Raw genomic sequence first — 21287 nt, 5'->3', positions numbered from 1 at the left:
TGTCATGCTGGCCCCTGCTTCGTGACAATCCTGCTGAGCACTGCACATCTCTCATCCAGGTAATTGCCCTGACGACACCATGGAGGGATAACTGGTGTGCTCGCTTCATTCATAAGGAAACTGAGGCACAGAGAGGTTGAATGATCTCCCAAGGGCTAGGGGTGAGCCAGGGTCCAAGCCCGGGCACATTGGCAGCAGAGCCCCAGACACAGCCTTCTTTATGCCCAGCCCCTTCCACTGCCTGCTCCAGCCCCAAACCACCTTTCCCATGAGGACTGTGACTTGGTTTCCCCTCCTATAGGCCTCTCTTCATTTCCAAACTGCCAAGAGCAAATCCCATCCTCGTGGGCTCATAGGCAAGGCGTAACTGCTATTTTAGGTGAAATAGCTCTCTATAAATAAAAATCAAGAAGCCACAAAGACAAGCTTTACATAAAGCACTCTGGGAACTGTGATCTGCATGTTCCTCATTCAGGCATGGAAACACACTGATCCCTCCAGGACAAACCAGACCCCGCAGAGGCACTCCCCTGGGCCTTCTGCCTTGCCCCTGTCACTGCCCAGAGTGTGCGGATGGAACAGGAAAGGGGGCAGGGCCCCAAAGGTATCCTGGTGGGTGCCTCTCTGGCCCCTGTCCTTGGCTGCACACTCCCCTGCCTCTCTCTTCTGTTATTTGTGGGAGCAGATGTGGTGGATTCAGCTCGGGGGCCACACACAGATGGCACGCCTCACCCTCACCAGATGAATCCGGCGCTCTGATGCACTGCAGCACCGGCGGCCAGGCCTGCTTGGTGACGACACAAAACAGCCCACAGCGCTTCTTAATGCACTCCAGTGGCTGTGGTCAGAACTTCTCATTCTTGACTTGGTGCTCGAGTCTGTCCCTGAACCACACACTGTCCTTTGGCTGGAGGCCCCTGGCTCCCCAGTGGCAACTCCCTCCTCCCTCCATGCCGCAGTGACAGCCACACAGGTGGGAGGTTACTGTTCAGGGGATAAGTGTGTCTGTGTGTGCATTTCTGTGTCCATGTAAGTGTGTGTGGTGAATGTATGTCTGTTTAAGCATGTGTGTGTGCATTCATGTATGTGTCTGTGTGTGGTCATGTGACTGTGGTGTGTGCCTGTGTCTGTGCCTGTCCCTGTGAGCATGTGTGTGCATGTATGTGTGTGTGTGCATGTATCTGTGTCTATGTGTCCATGTGTCTGTGTGTCCATGCATGTATGTGTCTGTGTGCATGTGCCTCTGTGTGTGCATGTATCTATGTGTCTGTGTGTCCATGTCTGTGTGCGCATGTATCTGTATCTGTGTCCACGTGTCTGTGTGTGCATGCATGTGTCTTGTGTGTGTGTATGCGTCTATATCTGTGTGTCCATGTGTCTGTGTGTGCCTGCATGTGACTGTGCCTGTCCCTGTGAGCACATGTGTGCATGCATGTGTGTCTGTGTGTGTGCATGTATCTACGTGTCGGTGTGCATGCATGTGTCTGTGTCCATGTGAGTGTATGTGTGCATGTATGTGTCTGTGTCCATGTGAGCATATGTGTGCATGTATGTGTCTGTGTCCATGTGAGTGTATGTGTGCATGCATGTGTCTGTGTCCATGTGAGTGTATGTGTGCATGTATGTGTCTGTGTGCCCCCATGAGTGTGTGTGTGTGCATGTATACAGATGGGAAGGTGGCCTCCACATTTCTAGAACACTGCCTTCTAAAAGAAGCTGGATGTTCAGTTCTGGGTCAGGACACCTGCAGGAATCTCAGCCTCCACAGGAGCTTAGACTTGCCAAGACCAGGGGACAGGGCTCAGCCACAGCAGGGAAATGATGACTAACGGGGGAAGAGGCTTTTCACGTAGAACAGGAGGGAAATCCTGATCCCAGGACCAATGCCCCATTCCAGAGCTGTGGAGTGAGGCGTGTCCCTTTCCGCCGAGCGCCCAGGGATGCTCTGGCACCAGGCCTGGCATTAAAGACATCAGCAGATACTGGAGAGATGTTTCAGCTGAGAGTCCAGGCAGGAAGTATATTCCACATTTAACTTCTGTCCTGTGAAACACTCACACACCTTGGTCCCACTTAGCTCATCGATGAGACACCGTGAGCCTGCCTGGGATATAGAATTCTTGGCAAAGGCTGAACAAACGAGGACTCACCTTTTTTGGGCAAGAGCCAATGTGATGCCCTGGGACGGCTCCTCCGGTGTCCACACCCTCTGGCTCTGGCAGGACAAAAGAGTTCTGTCCTTCATCAGTTTGTGCCTGGAGCCTGCAGAAGGGCTTGAAGCGGATGAAGTGTTCCCTCTGCTCCCCACTCTGGGACTTGTCCAGCTGGTCTACCATTGTTGTCGGCACACCACCAGGTAGTGAGAGCTACAGTGAGTTACAAACAGACGTGGAGCACTGAAGAGAAGCAGGGGCACCCCACAAGGCACTGTGCGAAGCACTTTGTATGTGTGCACAAATGGGAAATGTCTGTTTGGCTCTCATGTCTGGTTCATTGTGAATGCAGTACCTCGCATGGTGCCTTGCCTTTTACCAGGGCCAGGATCCCGGCTGAATTATTTCCCACATTTCCTTTCTGCAGGAGCAATAAACAACCAGCTGAATTCCCTTCCAACATTTACTCAAGGGCTATATTGTTGAGTTGAGTGTAAATATAGAGTATTATGCAGAGATATTTTTAGTCCATTTTTCTCTAGCCATCTGTTATTACTTGCTGTGTAACCAACCACCCTAAGAGTTGGTGGGTTAAAATGGAGTCATCTCATTTTTTAGGTTGGCAGGTGAAGCTGCGCTGGGATGCTTGATTCTTGGCTGGTCTCTCCTGGGGTCACTGATGAAGTCACAGTCAGCTGGAGTAGATCGGCACACTACAGCCTCACCGACGTGTTTGGACAGCTGCTGGCTGTGCCACCTCAGAATGGGTCCATCGCCACTTTCACTTCCTTGTAGTGCTCCAAGCCAGTTATGGGGTCAGTCCAGATCCAGATCCCAGGACCTCCTCTTCTTGACGGGAGCTGTGGCAATGTCACAGTGCCAAGGGCTGGGCTGTGTGCAGCAGGATGAGAGGAAGTGTTGCAGCCCCTGTTACAAACACATCACATGGGGCCAAATATTCCAGAAGGAAGGAATATTAGCATGCATAGATGCATACTTATACACACACATATACATGTACACATACACACCTGTGTGCACGTGGGGGGCATTTCCATGTGGACATGGATTCATTTATGTAGTCCCACTGCATGAAAAAAGTGCGCTGGACCCTTTGCAGGGCATTACCTCACATTCTTGAGATAACAGCACTCATCTCTCACTTAGAGATGGAGGAACCAGAGCAGATAACTCAGCATGGCCACGGGGCTGTAAGGGACAGAGCTGGCATCTGGACCATCATCCCTTGTGAGCCTGGGCTCTTGCTGTGTCTCTTGCAACACTCACCTCAGTAAACCCAGAAGCATAGCAGTTGCCAACTACAGCCTGATTTTCCACCTCCAAATGTTTAAATAAAAGGATGGTAAAAATTTGTTTTTTATTATATTGTTACATAAGACCAATTTTAAGCATATTATATTTCTTGACCCAAAATCCAGGTTATATAAGTTTACTTAAGGCAAATTAAACCGTAAGTGAAAGTCTGCAAGTTCTGTGTTGCTGGCCTCTCCAGCTGAAGCCATTTCTTCCCTCCCGTGGCCCAGCCAGGGACAACTACTCCCAAATACCCCCACCCCACATCCACCGACCCTCTCCCCGCACCTTGGCCCATGATTCCCCGGCTGCGCAAAGCGTGTCCTGCGGGCTAGCAGCACTGTCATCACTGGCACTTGTTAGAAATGCACACTCTCAGCTGGGCACGGCTGCTCACACCTGTAATCCCAGAACTTTGGGAGGCCGAGGCAGGTGGATCACGAGGTCGGGAGATCGAGACCATCCTGGACAACATGGTGAAACCCGGTCTCTACTAAAAATACAAAAATGAGCTGGGCGCGTTGGCGCACACCTGTAGTCCCAGATACTCAGGAGGGTGAGGCAGGAGAATCACTTGAACCTGGGAGGTGGAGGTTTCGGGGAACCGAGATAGCACCACGGCTCTCCAGCCTGGTGACAGAGTGAGACTCCATCACAAAAAAACAAAAACAAACAAACAAAAATTAAATAAATAAATAAATAAATAAATAAAAGACAGAAAAAAAGAAATGGAGACTCCCGGATTCCAGCGACCCACTGGACCAGAGCTCGCATGCCTGCAAATCCCCAGGTATTGTGTGTGTGCATTAGAGTTTGAGGAATGGTGCTTGAACAGATATTTCAGTAAGCAAAACTGATTCAGCTGCTGCTTTAATATTATAAACTAAACTCAATTTTTGGTCTTCACATTATTTGTGTATAAACCAATTGTTAAATATCCCCAGGTGAATCTAACATGCAGCAAAACTTGAGAACCACTCTGGACCTGTGCTACTCAAAGTCTATGGATCAGCAGCAATGGCATCAGCCCAGGGGCTCCACCTGGCTCCCCAGCCCAGGCATGGGGGTTGCCGCCTCTCCAGCACCCACCCTGCCCCCTCTTGTGCCGTCCTGCCCACACACCACACCCAACCTCACACCCACCAGCAAACCACTGACTGTTCTTTTGATTTCATAAACACACCCAGTCTTCCCTTCCCACACCTACCCTGTGATGTGGCCTTGGCACGCCTGTCACTGAGAGCTGGGGTGACCCTCCCTGGCTGAATGGGGGACCCACTGCTGGATGTCAGTGCTTCACCCTGCCCACCTTCACCTGGAGGGTGGAAGAGTTAAGTTCTCATTAAATCCTCACTTGTACCCCATACTTTCTTATTACCAAGGGTGGCCACGAGACACAGCTTGGGCCAAAGACGTCTCCTGGGGGGTCTCTGTCCACCTTTCTCACTTCCTGCCTTGACCTCAGATGTGATAGCGGGGGCAGTAGCAGCCATCTGGGAGCCAGGAGGGGAAGGCCACAAGGACTATAGAGATCCAGCTCCAACCGCACTGAGCTGCTGAGTCAGTAGCTCTTGCTTCCAGACTCCTCTAGGTATGGAAAACTCCATTGTTTAGCTCCTGAGTAACACTCAGCCACGTTCAGTCTTCTGTCATTTGTTGTGGTACCATTTCTATGTTGTATACACACACTTGCTAAAAGGGCTCTTTCTTTAAAGGAGATATTACTGTACGAAATAAAGAAAAAAAGAAGTAAGGCAATAAAAAGCTGTATCCAAATTATATCGAAATTAGCTTTGCCACTGATTTCTGCATAAGTCTGGAGAAGTCACTAGATCTACAAGGACCTGAAACTTCCAAGTTTTTCCCACTTTTCCTTTCTATCTTTTCAGTGAAAACATTGGAGAGAGATGGAATTGAAGAAAATTCCAAAGACCTACAATTTCCTTGCGTAATGACAAATGCATCCACCTAATGGACAAAATTGGTGCTATCAATCTATGTTCCAGATTCTGCATTATGGACTCAAGTATAGCACCACACTCTAGAAGATACTTTTAAAGAACAATTTGACACACTAAGAATATATACAGACATTGGAAAATAATTAAGACTATGTGTCTTAGTCTGTTTTGTGTTGCTATAACAGAATACCTGAGACTGGGTAATTTATAAAGGAAAGAGGTTTATTTAGCTCAGTTCTGTAGCTGGGAAGTTCAAGGCCGTGGCCCTGGCTTCTGGTAAGGGCTTTTGTGCTGCATCATAACATGGCAGAGATGGTCAAAAGGGAAGTGTAAATGCAGGGAAAGAGACCAAACAGAAGGAGGAACCCTGCTTTATAACAACCTGCTCTGGCTGGAGCGCTAATCCAGTCTCAAGGAAGAAAGAACTCACTACTTCAAGAATAGCACGAAGCCATTCATGGGGATCTGCCCCCATCACGCAAACCCCTCCCACTAGGCCCCACCTCCAAACACTGCCACATTGGGGATCAAATTTCAACATGAGTTTTGGTGGGAACAAATAATTCATACTCAAACCATAGCACTCTAGAAAATCCATGTATTAAAAAAATAGATCTAGATAAATTTCTGGTAAGAGAAGGCTCTACTTTTCATTATTTTGTGATCTAAAGACCTATTGTGTGTAGAGCAAGTAATCGGAGTATTTTGTTTTTTAGTATCTGTGTCAGATCATCGTTTCTAAAGGTGGACACAACACTACTTCCCATCCCACATCTATTCCTGGAGATGGCCCTGATACTCCTCTCAGTGAAACGTGGGGTCTCTGCTCCCTCCCCTTGAACCCAGGTGGGCTTGAGACTCACCCTGAACAGAAGGAGTGTGGCCGCAGTGACATGACCTGACCTCTGAGGCTAGGTCAGAAAAGTTCACGCAACCTGTCTTTTACTAGAAAACTCAAACCGGAGCCTTGACCTTCCTTTCACGAAGTTTAATACCTCAAAAGGCTGCCATGCTGTAAGAAAGGCCAATATCCTTCATGTGGGGAGACCACGTGCAGCACCCCTGAGGTTACAGTTACCCGGCCGACCCCCAGTAGCCCCAGGCCCCCACTCTTCTGGCTCCAGATACACTCTGACAGCACCTGCCTGACAGAATGGGGCTGGACGCGCCCAGCCGACCCCTCCAAAATTCCCAACCCTTAGAGCTTTCATGCTATACATTTTGGGGCAATCTGGGCAGCAGTAGGTAGCCAGAACTGCACTTGAATTCATCAGACCCCATCTGCTGTTTCTCGTGTGGGCGCCTGGATCTCAGTAAACACCATTGATGCAGACTGAATTCTGAAGCCACATCCAACTTCCACCTCCTAGGTGCGCGGAGGCCTCTGTGACCTCTGCCCTATCCTGCACCCTCTGCCGAGAAGACCCCTTCTTTCTACTCCTCCAGGCTAGTCACTCTTTCGCATTCCGAGTCTTGGCTGCAACTGGCGGCAGCATCCCCGCTGGCCTGCCTGTATCGCCACTTGCACCGTGTCAAGCAAAGTGAGGCCCTGCACACTAGGCACGGCCTCTGAACGCCCTTCTTCCATGAGGGACCAAAGCCTTTCATCTCTGTCTCTGGGGTCTGCCACAAGGTCAAGCAAATGGCAAGTACTCAATATGTGGTGAATGAACTACTCTTGAAAACGTATCCACTGCTGTGGGGCTTAGAGCCAAGACTGTCAGCCCCAGGCAGGAGCATGCACACGTATGCTCAGAGGAGAAGGGCTTCCTCAGGCTGGGAGTCCTGGGTGGGAATGCGGAGCACGCTCTTTCAAGAGGCAGGGAGGTGCCCAGGGGAAGTACAGGAAGAGCAAACACTGGCTGAGCACATAATGTGTGCCAGGCTCTGGGCATAGGACGTGGGAACATAAAATATGATTAAGAAACAGATTTTCAGTCAAATGAGAGAGAGAACAAAATAATTTCTAAACTTTTGGGTTTTTTTTCCTAATCAAAACAATAATCAGGGATCAAGTTGAAAATCAGAAAAGTACGTAACATAGGAAATGAAATCCACGTGTAACCCCCATGCCTGGAGCTACTCACGGCGGTACTGGCATCTCCTGCAGTCCCTTCCACACGTGCACACCTTTCTCTGCATGCGTGAGTGCCCACGGCTTGGACTCCTGCTGCATCACACTGCAACCACAACGTGCATTGCACGCTTGACAAAGACATCCTTCACTCAACTTCTAGGAGGCTCCAGGCTTTCCACTTCCCCCAAATCAGGTATGAATGTGAACGTGTAGCCAAAACACTACATCCAGACCTCTGATTATTTCCAAACGATAGATATGTGTTTAAATAGGTTTTTTAAATTGCAAAAACAACATGTTTATGCTTATGAATTCAAATCGTACCAATTGCATAGAAAATTAAAACCATGGAAGTTCCTATTTCCATTCTACTCGTCATGGCTACGTACCATTAACAACGTGGAGAACCGTTTTCAAGAATTATCTGAATAAATATTTAAACTTCACTCCCAGAGAATAACATACTCACACAAATGTCCAACATATTTTCCTCTAGGTTTCCAACCTTAGTAGTTTACCATGGACATTGATCCATGTAGATACATACCCAGCACAGCCCTGGCCAATGAGCAAGGGATTTAAAATAATTTAATCATTATTTTAAGAACATCATAATAGTTGCATCATATTTAACCATCCCCTTTTGACAGGCATTTAGTTTTTTTCTGACAGTTCATTACTTGAAGTCAAGATGCACACACTCTGCGTGTACATTAGAAATGCTTTAGTGGTTCTGTTATGGGGCCATGGATATAGAGGAAGGACCTCAGTGAACATTTCAGTGAAACTTTCAAGACAAGAGATTCAACCTCCCCAGTGATCCCAAAGGCTGCCTCAGGTGCCTTTACTGAGCAACTGGAATCTCTGAAGCTGGGCAATCATTCTGGAGAGATGTGTCTTCCCTAACTTTCATGTGCATTTGCATCATTACAAGTAAAGATGCACGGCAGGGCGTGGTGACTCACGCCTGTAATCCCAGCACTTTGGGAGGCTGAGGCAGGTGCATCACAAGGTCAGGGGAGACAGAGGTTGCAGTGAGCAGAGATCGCACCACTGCACTCCAGCCTGGGTGACAGAGTGAGACTCCATCTCAGAAAAAAAAAACAATAACAACAAAAACCAAAAAACAAGTAAAAATGCACATATGTTTTTCCATGTATTTATTTCTTAGTGATTTCCACTTCTTCTCACCTTTTTCTCCATGGCATGAGCTCAGTTTTTAATTAGGTTGTTTGTGTTTTCTTATTTGCTCTGTGAGGATTATTAAGCATTTGTTAATTTGTTGCAAATGTTTGTTTCCAGATTATTATATGCTTTCCAATTTTGTTTACAGTGCCTGTTGTATAGAATGTGTACATATATTTAATCTTTATCAATTTTTTTTCACTTGGGATTACTGGTAAGATGTTCAGGCTGAATTTATTCATGCTTCTAGAATATTTATTTATCAACGCTTTTTATATACATTCAGAACTTTTTATGAAATGGGGAGATATAAGTTGACTTTATAGTCCAACTACCTACTTCCAAAGTGCTCCACGTTGACTAATTCAGCTCTGTCCGCCAGCTCCCACACATTCATTAAGCTCTTGGGGCTGGCATCCGTTTCAGAGCTCTCTGTCTGACCTACCTGTCTGCATGGCAGATTGAATATGTGGTTCATAAATTCTTTCACACACCTCCCTTCAAAAGTGGGGTGTAATTTGCCTCCTTGATTCTGGGCTGGCTTAGAAACTTGCCTATAATCAACAGAATCCTGTGGCGCTGACCCAGAGTGGCTGTGGAGATGGGTCAGGAGAGCATGCAGTCTTGATCGTGTTCACACTCACTTTTGGAGCAGAAACCTCGGCATATGAAGTCTGGCCACCCTGACACCACGCTGGGAGGAAACCCAGGGAGAGGACACGTGTAGGTGCTCCTGGTCCAGGCTCCGAGTGAGCCCAGCCTGGGCAAGGACTCCAGCCCCAGCCATGTGAGTCTTCCCAGCTGAGGCCCCAGGAGCCATGGAGCAGAGATAAGCCGTCCCCACTGTGCCCTTTCAAATTCCTCACCCACAGGTCCATGAACACTGAGTTTTGGGGGAAGTCTGTTAAGCAACAGTAGAAAATCAGAATAGCCTGTTAACTACATGCCAGTAACTAGAATCTTACATTTCCAATTAATGTAGCTTTTTTTTTATTGTGGCAAAAAAACCCCCCCACACACAACATAAAATTTACATAATCGTAACAATTTCTTAGTGTATAGTTCAGCAGTGCTAAGTATATTGACATTGCTGTGCAAGGGTTCTCCGGAACTTTTTCATCTTGCACGTATGCAACTCTATATCCTTTAAACAATAACTCCCATCTCCCCTTCCCCAGACCCTCACAACCACCATTGTACTTTTTACCTCTGAGTTTGAGAACTCTCAGTATGTCAGATAAGTGAAATCATATCGTATGTGCCTTTTTGTCTCTGGCTTATTTCACTAAGCATAGTGTCCTCAGTGTTCATCATGTTGTAGCCTATGACAGAATTTCTTTTTTTTTCAAGGCTGAACAATATTTCACTGTATGTGTTTAGGACATTTTGCTTATCCGCTCATCTGCTGATAGACACTTGGCTTGCTTCCATGTTTTAGCTATTGTGAATAATGTTACTATCAAAATGGGCATGTGCGTATCTCTTCAAGACTCTGCTTTCAATTATTTTGGATATATACCCAGAAGTGGGACTGCTGGATCATATGGCAAATCTATGTTTAGTGTTTCTGAGGAACCTCCACACTATTTTCCATAGCAACTACATCCTCTCACAGTTCCCCAAGTAGTGCACATGGGTTCCAATTTCCAAACATCCTTACCAACACTTGTTATTTTCTGTGATTTTTTTGACAGTAGCCATCCTAATGGATTTGAGGTCAATTAACGTAATTTGAACACTTCGTTTTATTATCTGGTAGGACAGTTCTTCACTGAAAAAATTTAGTACTGTAGCCTGATTATTCTTTCATGAACTTTTGAATAATTCTGTCGAGCTCAAAAGACAATATAATATTGGCATTCTGATTGAAATAGCATTATATAGGTCTTACACATTTCTTGACAGTTATTTGTAGATATTTCATCCTTGGTTGTTCTGCTAATGCCACACCAGTGCTGGGGTGGGCCCAGGTGCCAAGGATACCTAGAAGCGGGGATGCCGAACTTGGAGGAGGGATGCTGGGAAGAGGTGATGATCAAGCTACACATCTGAACCTCAAAGGAGATTAGCAAGAGGCAAGAGGTAGCCAACTGCAGGTGGGGTAATTGTGTGTGTGTGCGTGCACGTGGGGACCATGGAGTGTGTGTGTGCAGGCATTTGTGTGTGCACACGTACTTGTGCACGGCAGGGCAGGAGTAACTCGGTGTTCTGGGCACCTAGAGAAATGGGGATGAAGCTGGAGGGTGAACAGGGACTGACAGGACAGCCTTGCCTTGTATCTTTCCCCAAGCAGCCTGTCCAGTGCGAGTAGGGGGCTTCGAGAGGAGGGCCCCAGAGGCGGATCTGCACTTGAGACAGCTCACTCTCCTGGCAGTCCTGGAGGCAAGAGGCACAATGAAGCAGGCAGGGAGAGCTTGCAGGAAGCTACTGAGATGATCCGGCAAGAGACGAGTGTGCATACGGGGCCAGGGGTGGAAAAGATGCAAGAGAGAGGCAGGAAATACTTAGATCTAGTGATGAGAAAGCGGAAGAAGCCCAGGGGCTAGGGAGTTTCTGGTGTGGATTCCTGGGTTACTGAGCTTCATCATCAGAGGAAGGGGTATGGGAAGGGAAGCCTGAGGGGTTGGAGGGAGCAGTTAGAGAATGGGTTCACTGAGGCTGCTGCGCCAGATAACGTCCCAGAGATGGCCTTGGGTAAGGGGTAGGGACAGGAAAATATCTAGGGCAGCCAGTTGTGCACACAGGAAAGCTCAGTTGGTAGAGGTGAGTCCTGCCCCTGGGGCCACTCCATTCTGACAGAGAAGGCCTGGCGGGCGGAATCCAAGGAGGCTGAGGGCTCGGGGAGAAGGTCTCAGAGGAGAGGGAAGAACCCATCAGGACAGGGCTCCCAAAGTCACTCTCCAGGGCTGGGTCAGGCTCTGGTGGAGACAGAGACCCTCTGATTTGGGTCCCCAAGAAGCAATCTACATCCTTGTTTTTACTCTAATCAGGCACCAACTTAGTTTGGAGGAGAGACTGAAACAGTTGGCAGAGCCTAACTCACCAAATATATATTTCTGTAATATTTAAAGCTCTGAATAGAAATTCCAGGAAGATCAGCATTTCTGGGCAGTGTCTAAGGAGAAAGAACATTTCCATCTTCCGGGAAAAGCCTTATGCTGAGAGCAAGACGAGAACACAGTGCCCACGAGGTCTGACAGTCGACCTGCTGTCCTGCGGAGTTCAATCTGATGTTCTCTCTAAATATCTTGGCCTCTGGCATTACAGGAATGCAGCTTCCCCTCTGCCTGCCTGCGAGTTCTGTGGGAGGCTTCTGTTCTAGACTTTTCCAGGTGCATGACTCCTGGCCTGGCCTAGGACCTGGGCCTCCCCTTGCCCATGGTGCCCCTGACTGGCTGTGGCGCTCTCCTCCCAGGAAATCACTGAAAAGCACAGATGGTGAAATGTTCTCATCACGTTGTGTCCTACTTGGGGCTTGCTGGAAGCTGGAGCTGTCTGCATCTGTTTGTCCACAGTGCACGGGGTCTGTCATTGTCCCAAACAGTATTCTAGGTTCCAGCAATGCCAAGAAAACTGGGCACAGTCAGTGAGAAAAAATGCACTTTAGAGACAAACACAAAAGCAAACAAGCCCTAAAAACTTGGGTCCCTGTGCCCTGGCTCTGCCTCTGGCAGATGGTGAGGCTGGACGGCACACTGGGGAAGCCCTCTGGGTCTCTTCATTCCACCAAGTGTCAAACAGGCATTTGGGGAGCTCGCCGAGGGAGTCACACAGAATAACAGACAAAGCTCAATCTCCACCCCTCCCTCCTAGGGCTCCTCCCTTGCCCTGCCTGGCGCTGCCCACTCTGGTCCCTGAGAGAGACACTGAAGCAATAAGGCACCAATAGTTGAAGCTGGTGGTCCTCCTGAATCACCTTCATGACAACATCCAAACAGGCCCTGCCAGCTTTAATCTGACCCTTCGGGTTTGAGCTCACTTTATTTCCCCACAATTGTTTAGCTCACCTCTATTTCACCCAGACCTGAAGAGCAGGGCCACCCTTTTAGGGCAGCCAGGCGGCTCTGTGGTGAGGCACCAGGCTTACCTGGTTCTACCAAAAGAGGACACTCAGCCACTGGCAGGGTGGAGTTCTTGTCCAGCCCAGAGCCAAATCCTGAGGTCAGTAATGCTGGAAGCCCACGTCTGTGTCTTAGGTCCAGACAGGTCAGAAACACCTGGAGTTTGGAATATCTATAACCGTGTAGAAGTGCTAGTGACTGAGGTCCATCCTTTGGCCAATGCTGGGCTCTCCATCAGCCCCTCCATTGCACCCCAGCCTCAGTCTCCCCTGAAGGGCAAGTATGGTGACAGATAGGTGACTGCAGACAATCAATGGGATGCAGGAGAGCTTAGTGAGGAGGGAGGTGTCCATGTGGCCCTGCTCTGGGGAAAAAAAAAAAAAGAGTGTGTTGAGGACGGGCTATGGCCCAACACCAATGGTGAGACGGTAGGGCCACCTGGTCACCCCAGCACTCACTGAACAGCCCTGTGCCACTTTGTCTTGTAGGCATGTGAAGAGCAACAGACAGAACCGTTGCTGAGATTAGGGATGCAAACTCATTTTTGTGTCCCAAGAGTGTGACGCATGTTTTTCCTGGAAAGGTATGTGACAAATCAGAAACTCGAGGTCTAGCAATAGGCAAGGAAGGAAGCTACAGAATTCTGCACATATTGAGTCAACAGATACATTTCATCTCTATGGTTCTAAAATAGAGTGTGATGTCCTCAAATATATCCAGGGCTCCGATTCACAGCTAATACACCTACACCCAGAACATTCAGATTAGCAAGTGTACCAATGAATGTTACACAAGAGGACCCACACGAGCAGGGCCACAGCGGATGGCAGAAGGACAGAGATGCAGCTGGACAAATGACCCTCCTTGCTCCAGGCTACTTTAGTGGGACAGCTGTGCTGCAGGCTGCAGGGTCCTTACCAAGTTCAGAGCGGTTAGGAGAGGCTTCCAGCAGAGCCTTGATGATACCATTGTGAACAAAGTGAGAACAATGGACTATGTGAAGGTGTGATACTTAATATCCACAGCTGTTTTTTTTTTTTTTAGATGGAATCTTGATCTGTCACCCAGACTGAAGTGTAGTGGTGGGATCTTGGCTCACTGCAAGCTCTGCTTCCCAGGTTCACGCCATTCTCCTGCCTCAGCCTCCCGAGTAGCTGGGACTGCAGGTGCCCGCCACCATGCCCGGCTAATTTTTATGTCATTTTTAGTAGAGACGGGGTTTCACTGTGTTAGCCATGATGGTCCTGAACTCCTGACCTCAAGTGATCTGCCCGCCTTAGCCTCCCAAAGTGCTGGGATTACAGGCATGAGCCACCATGCCAGGCCAATATCCGCAGCTTTTAAAGGTCAGGATAAGAACGAAGGGCAGAGAATAAACTTAGAAATAACAAAACAAATTATTTCCCTTGACTCAAAATTAGCTTTCAACAAAAACCTGTCTTTGTGAGGAAATTTAGAGTATTAAACTATTATTAGAGTACTGAAATGAAAGAGCTGTATTTCTGGGTTTAGTATGTAAGAAAAAAAATGTTAAGATACTGTGCACATTAGGCCGGGCACAGTGGCTCATGCCTGTAATTCCAGCTCTTTGGGAGGCTAAGACCGGCAGATCACTTAACGTCAGGAGTTCAAGACCTGCCTGGCCAACATGGTGAAACCCCGTCTCTACTAAAAATAGAAAAATTAGCCGGGCATGGTGGAGTGCACCTGTAGTCCCAGCTACTTGGGAGGTTGAGGCAGAAGAATCGCTTGAACCTGGGAGGCGGAGGTTGCAGTAAGCTGAGATTGTTCCACTGCACTCCAGCCTGGGTGATAGAGTGAGACACCATTTCAAAAAAAAAAAAAGATACTATGCACATTAATCAGCTCATAGTTCTTTGTTGTGAAGCCACTTGTCACAAAGGCACTATGGAAACGGTGAGGAATTGGGAGAGAAAAGTAAAGCCAGAATCGTACACAGGCAAGAGATGTCTGAAAGCATTCCAAGACTGGGTTAGGATTGGTGGGACTGCCCTGTGCAGGGTCCTCTCCAAGGTCCTCACAAATACAGGGTTTCCATGGCAGATCTGAGGCAGATGAGTGCCTCTTACAGTCAATCTATGACAGTCAATCATCTATGACTACCAGCCCAGGCCAGCCCCTGTGCTTAGACAGCATCTCAGAAACCACGCACACTACTTATCATATCTCAACTCTTTTGACTGCCCTACTGGTGCTGTGCCATTATCCCATGGGGCACTCAACCCATAAGGACAAGGTTTCTTATAAAGGAGACACATGGGTGATGGGCTGAGGCTAAGATGTCAGACATGAAGGTTGGCTGCAGAAACACATAGGCTTTATTAAATGCACTTTTAGAAACTGCAAATAATTAACAGTGGAATTGGTACCAATCTTTTGTAGGATGAGTTGGGCTTCTCCGGGGTCTACCCTAAAGCTAATGCCTCAGGCCACCCCTCAGCATGGCTACTGGGTTTCCACTGGGAAACTGTCCCAGGACTTAATCTCATTAGGATTTTCAGGAATAAACTCCTGCATCTCAGACCCATGCCAGTTGAGGGTCTGTACCACCAACATGTGAGGACCAAGATCATAGGAAGAAGTTAAAAACTGCCTATTGTACGCATGACAGAAGAGTGAGTTTCTATAACATTTCATTTATTTGCTTTTCTAAGCGGGGGCATGGGGGGTGGTTCCAAATGTATTTGAGGTAAGATTACTGTATCTCCCTTTCAGAAAGATCTGTAGTTTAAAGTTGAAGCAACGGAATAAAACTTTTGTGGTTCTAATTATCTGAAATGTGTTTGCTTTTTGGTTTTGTTTTGGGTACTGAAGTTTTCTGAAAGAGAGGAAAGGTGAGGAAGAAACAGATGGAGGTAACATCTGAAAGCAGGCACCTGCCCAGTGAGGCCAAGTGATAGATTACAACTGAACTTGTTGGAGACCTAAGAATTGTTCAAAATAGAAATTTAACCTAAGTGAGCCCTTTCTGAAAGACCCAGTTTAAAATCCACGCAAGTAGTCTCTCCTTCAGACTCATTCTCTAAATGCCGCCCCAGTATTTAAAAATGAATTTTATCAACAAAAATTCAGTTAACAACTAAAAACCAAGCAAAAAGTGTTTTCACACTGAACACGGATTGCAAGGCCCATCTCTCTGAAATAATGCTAACTGAACTCCTAAATTCTTTTTATGCAACTAAACAGGGAAAGTTATCCCCTGGGTTGTGCCTTTGGAGGCAGCTTTTATTTTTATTATTTTCTACCTGTGTATAATGTTCCTGGTTCTGTTACTTTTGGTTCTAACAGTTATTTTTGATCCTGAAGCTTATCTGTTGTTGTTCTTTAGAGTTTCTATTTTCCTTTGTTTTTGGTAGTTTAACAGGTCATTTATCAAACAATCGTTTAAGATGATTTACAGTTTGTCATCCAACCATGCTTGCATCTTGAATCATCACATATTATAAACGGAGGGTGGTGGTTTGTTGGTAATCTGTTTTAAAAATGTTTCCATCTTAGAGAATGCATCAGGTAAGTTTTATAATATGAATCTAAATTTAGTTATGCTAAGGATAAATTTCATAAGCTATTGCTCACGTGCCTTTCCTATCCGTTCCTGTAAATCTTTAGCCCACATGGCTATGTACGCACACTGGGTACATCCCTGTGCATGTGTCCGTCCACCCCAAGTAAGTGCAAACACACGTCCCAATCCTCACTCTTGCCAACGGCAGGTTGTAGGCTCCAGACTCTGGGTTCTGCTGCTTGATAGTTGAATGATCTTAGACAAACCACATCACTTTTCTGAGGCCGTTTCTTTTCAACCATATTCTTTCCAGGATTTTGAAAACCAAGCGTTAATGCTGTCACAGTTTGTTAAATGAAAAAGACACTGGATTGAGGACACTTCATTGTCTCAATGTTTCTCTGGGTAAATTTGTATTCACATGGCATTCTGAGAAAACAAATGGGACCTTCCAGATTCTAGAGCCTACGTCTGCTCATGGCACTCACGAAAGGCCCAAGGGGAAAAAGGGAATAGCCTGGGGACAGGAGACACTCTGCACACCTGTCTCCCCAGTGCATCCCTCCCCCACTCCCCACACAATCCAATATGCTGCCTGGACGTAAGCAAAGCAACCACGAGGGCACTGAATCATAGCTGGTGCCCGGGTTACTTCAGCTGCTCTTTGAACACAAGTTTAGGATCTCTCAGGAATCATTCAAAATGGGCATCTTGCACAGAGAATGCTGAGAAACCACATTTGTTCAAACCTCCCGTTGACAACTTCATTATTCTAATTCTGGTGACATGGTTAGAGACCCGGTCAGCCTATCTCTAATGTTTTGAATACTGCTTTGTAGAGATTTTGACACCACGCCCCAGTGTAGTGATGCTGGGTCAAGAGCTACGGCTCCAAAAACTTCTATCAGTGCACTGCCCCAAAATGACCTTACACAACTTTCCACTGATACAACAGGCTGTTTTGCTAGTCATTTACCCCTAGTGTTCCGGTGGTGTTGTCAAATTAACACCCCACATACTTCAGTCCTTGTCACCTTTACTCACTCATTCAAAGAATTTTGCTGATAATATGACATATGTTCAAACTATGGGCCACAGCAGTACATTCACTCTGAGATGGAGCCTGCATTTTCCAGTGTGCATGACGGTCTGAAAGGCCAATGTGAGGGGCACAGGGTCAAGCTGGCGTCATGAAAAGACAAGGTTTTATTTGGGGATGGGTGACAGGACATAAAACTGCTCACCTACAAGATGGTTATTCATCTTACAAAAGGTTAACTAAGGATGCCTTTAAATAGTGCACTTTATAAAGGTATTCAAAAGTCTGACTGACTCCTCTAAGAACGTCATTGACAATTTTTAGGAACTGCTTTTATATACAGGAAAGCACAGAGGTGTGCAGAATGGGAGGGGGCTGGTGGAGGGAGAGCCTCCCCTCCCACTACCTCCAGTGCCTCCCTGCGTGCCATGCGTCTCCAGCCAGTAGAAGTCACACTGAACATCACATCTCAGCAAGCACAGAGCCTCTTCAGAGGGCAGAGCAGGTGTGACCTGGAGGATGACCAAACATTTTCTAATTTAACAACGAAATGTTCAGTACTCTCCATGAACCTCAGAATAGCACCAACTAGTGCCTCAGATAGAAATCTTACATAAGAAAACAACCTTCTATTCTCTGATAATAGTAATAACTCCCTAAAAAATACGATTTAAAATTAATGAGAAAAATAACTCAAGTCTGGTAGAGCACTTTTAATTTATCTCAATGCTAAATGTGGAAGAAATTAATTGCTTATAATTTTTGAACTGAGTTTTAAAGTTTTTATCCAAAAAAATTCTCTTGCCTTTCATTGCTCAACCAGAATCGTGTTCACGCCCTTCGTGAATTAGGATGAAACTGGTCCTATTGCTAACATGTCTGTCTTCCCAGGATCCAGACTTGTCTTTCCTTCTTCAATATCTCGCCCCTGTAGGCCTCAAGGAAAGTTGGCAGGTTTTCCTTTTCTACCATAAAATGGGAATGGAGGGGGCCTTCATTTTTACTTTAATATCACCTATACTCTAATGGGGTTATTAAAAACTGACATTTTTGATAGGTGAAAATAAAATGAAATGTCATCAGCTGGAGATACAGAGGGATGTGTTTAGAGGTGAAGTGAGTTTGGAATTTTTTTTTTTGAAGTTTATATCAACGTAATTTTGTATTTTTAATGAATTGGTTTATTTTATCAGATATTAACAAATTATAATTATATATGTTTATGGGGTACAAAGTGATGCTGTGATATGCGTATACAATGTGTCATGACTGAATGGAGCTAATTAACCTACTATCCAATACTTAGCATTTTAGAATGAGTTTTGAAATACTTCATCAAACAAGGCGTCCAAAAGTCTGAGGCCTCCAAAACTCTACCAAAGGGAACTGCAGGTGGTGACTGGGTGGGGGGTACACAAAGCTTCAGTGCACTATTCTCTGTCTGTCACTGTTTACCACTGAAATTTTCCATAATAAAAAAGTTTAAAAATAGGTTTCTCCATCTTTTCTTTCCTTTTTTTTTTTTTTTTAACAAGGCCCTCTTGATTATGAGGATTCCGTTTTCATGCAGGAAATGGGGACAGGGTGAGAGAGGGCGCCGATCAGCTACTTACTGTCAGGCTTGCTCCTTGCAAAGGGGCGGGCGGTGGAGTGAGAGGGGAGGGAGGAATTAAGGGGAGGGCGCTTCCTCAGGGCCCACAGGCCTCACACCTGTGGTGTGGACCTCCAAAAGAACGGGCCACACCACCGCCAAACACAGAGCACGCAATTCAACTAAAATTTCGACTTCAGTTTCTTCCTGTCTGCTCCAGACCGGACATCAGACTGCCCACAGCCCGCCTCCTGGCAGCTCCTTTTCACTTCGGCTGCTGCCAGGACTTCGAAACCTAGACCCCTCTTTGAAGACCACTTCCGATCCCCGACGCGGCGGCCCTTGAGGTAGCAGCCTAGCACGGAGAAGTTGGCCGGCTCTGGGGGCTATGAGGCTGCTCACCCCACAGGCGCAGGTCTACGCAGCACACACACACCACCTCCTTCTTTGGACTCAGACCAAACACGCTGGGCTGTAGGAAGGAGACGGACAGATAGATACGCGGACTCGCGCGCGCACGCCCCACCAACTGATTCCAACCAGAAAACGGAGCCACTGTGTAACGCCCAGCCCCCCTCCCCCGCGACACCTCCAATCAGCCAAGGCTTCGGCCGGTGTCCGCTGCACTAAACACCAGGACGTAGCCACGGAAGGAGCAGGCATCGGTCCTAGCCAGGAGCGCCGCGGCGCCAGCGCATCTGACGTCGCAGGAGAACTGTGCGCACCTGAAGTCTGGGTGCCAAGCGCCCAAGCCTCTGCGTGCAACGAAACCCCCAAAAGAAAACAGGACTACCAGAAGACCCCTTCCTCTCGTCTTTCAGAAATGCCAAGCGGTCCCTCTGGCCGCCTCCTCAAAGCTCGGTTGCCAGAGCCACTGTACTAGGGTCCTGCAAAAAGCGCATAGGGACAAAGCCCCTTCCCTAAGAAAAGTGCCCAGCTCATCCAGTGAGCCATTCCTTCCTCCTCACTGCCCAGAGAGCGCACATGAAGAGGCAGAAATCACGACTAGGAAAAAGCGAGATTCAAATTGGAACCAAAAAAGCGTATGTGCTCGCTCCTATCTCGGCGCCAGGGCTGTGGCTCCCAGGGCTGCAGGCTGTCGCGGCTGCCAGGGGCCAGACAGCTTTTGAAGGCAGGCCTTGTCCTGGCTAGAGGAAAGGGGCTCCAGGAGTCCCTGCTTCCGCCCCGGTCGCCGTCGGGATTCCCCATCCCAAGCGCGTTTGCACCTTGCCTGCCGCTCCGCTCGGAGAATTAGTCTGTTTCCCTTCCTACTCCCAAACAGACCTAGGTCCCCAGCTCCGCGGCCGCCCGGCTCACCAGCCCTGGCTGGTCTCCTTCGGGTCACTCTGAGGGGCAGCCCAAATCCGCAGAGCCTTGGCCCGCCGCGCGCCCTCATGGCCCTGCTGGGCAGCCTGGCTCCGCTACGCTCCCAGCTCTCGGTCTCACTAGCTCCCATCGAATTCGCACAGCAACCCCTTCGCGTCTACCGGGGTGGCAAGGCACCAAGGTGCAGCCCAGGCCAGCACCGACCCATTCCTGGGCATCTTCTCCGCCGGCTCAGCTCCCCCTCCCGCCCGGCGACCCCGTGTCTCCCAAGTCTCGTCGCGGCGACCACCCGGACTTACCGCGGGCGCCACGCCGCCGCCGGGTCTGCGCGCTCCGAGGCGGAGCCAGGACTAGGACACCCGCCCGCGCCGGGCAGCCTCCGGCTCCCGCCGCCAGCTCGCGGCCCCCGCCGCGACCCCGCCCACTGCGGGCCCCTCCGCCCGCCCCCGCGGCCAGGAGGTCTGGACTTACCTCCGGGACAAGGTGACCCGGCAAGTGCGCCCAAGCGGCCGCTCGCGAGTCTCCCGAGCGAGCGAGCGAGCGTGCGGGGCGGTGCGGCGCCCGCCTCTGCTCCTCCGCTGCCAGGCTCTCTCCTCCTCTGCCCTCCCCTCCCCGCCGCTCTGCTCCCCACGCCGCTCCCCGCCCTGCGCTCGCCGCCAGCGCCCCCGGCTGCCCCGAGCGCTGGGCGCGGGGCAGCGGCAGCTGCCCAAGCGGCGGGGAGTCGGGAGCTGCGGCGCCGGGGCGGAGCCCAGCCCTCTCGGCCCCCGGGAGAGGAAGGGGTGCGGGGAGACTCTCGTCGCGCGCGCCTGGCCGGCAGGCTGGGCAAAGGACGCCCTGGGGCGAGCCGCTCCGCTTCGCTTGCGGAGCCTGGCGACGCGCGTGCTGGAGGCAGCGGGCGCGGGCCCCGGGGGACGAGGGCAGCGAAGAGGAGGAGGGCGCAGCCCGCGCGAAGGTGGCCACCAACTTTGCCCCAGACCAGGGAGGCCCTAGCAGGGGATCGCGTCCAGAGGGTGGCCCGGGGCCAGTGTCTGACAATGTGAGGGCCACAGAGGCT

General features: G+C 48.7%; 1 protein-coding gene across 6 annotated transcripts in view; it reads right to left on the bottom strand.

Moving 5' to 3' along the window:
* SYNDIG1 (synapse differentiation inducing 1) overlaps positions 1–20952 on the bottom strand; it is a 206034-nt gene extending 185082 nt beyond the window's left edge. For 4 of the 6 annotated variants that reach the window (XM_024239164.3, XM_054541651.2, XM_054541650.2 and 1 more), the window contains exon 1: positions 20705–20952. The gene's annotated coding sequence lies outside the window, so the exon portion shown is untranslated. Of the gene's footprint in view, positions 1–20532; positions 20615–20704 lie in introns of those variants that run through there. The other 2 variants (XM_024239163.2, XM_063720689.1) reach the window with 1 other exon arrangement.
* Positions 20953–21287: the final 335 nt, after the last annotated feature.

The sequence above is a fragment of the Pongo abelii genome, chromosome 21 (genome assembly GCF_028885655.2).
Source record: "Pongo abelii isolate AG06213 chromosome 21, NHGRI_mPonAbe1-v2.0_pri, whole genome shotgun sequence".
In the NCBI taxonomy this organism is placed as follows: domain Eukaryota; kingdom Metazoa; phylum Chordata; class Mammalia; order Primates; family Hominidae; genus Pongo; species Pongo abelii.
Note: the sequence above shows the minus strand (reverse complement) of the source record. Positions and strands in the feature narration are given on the sequence as shown.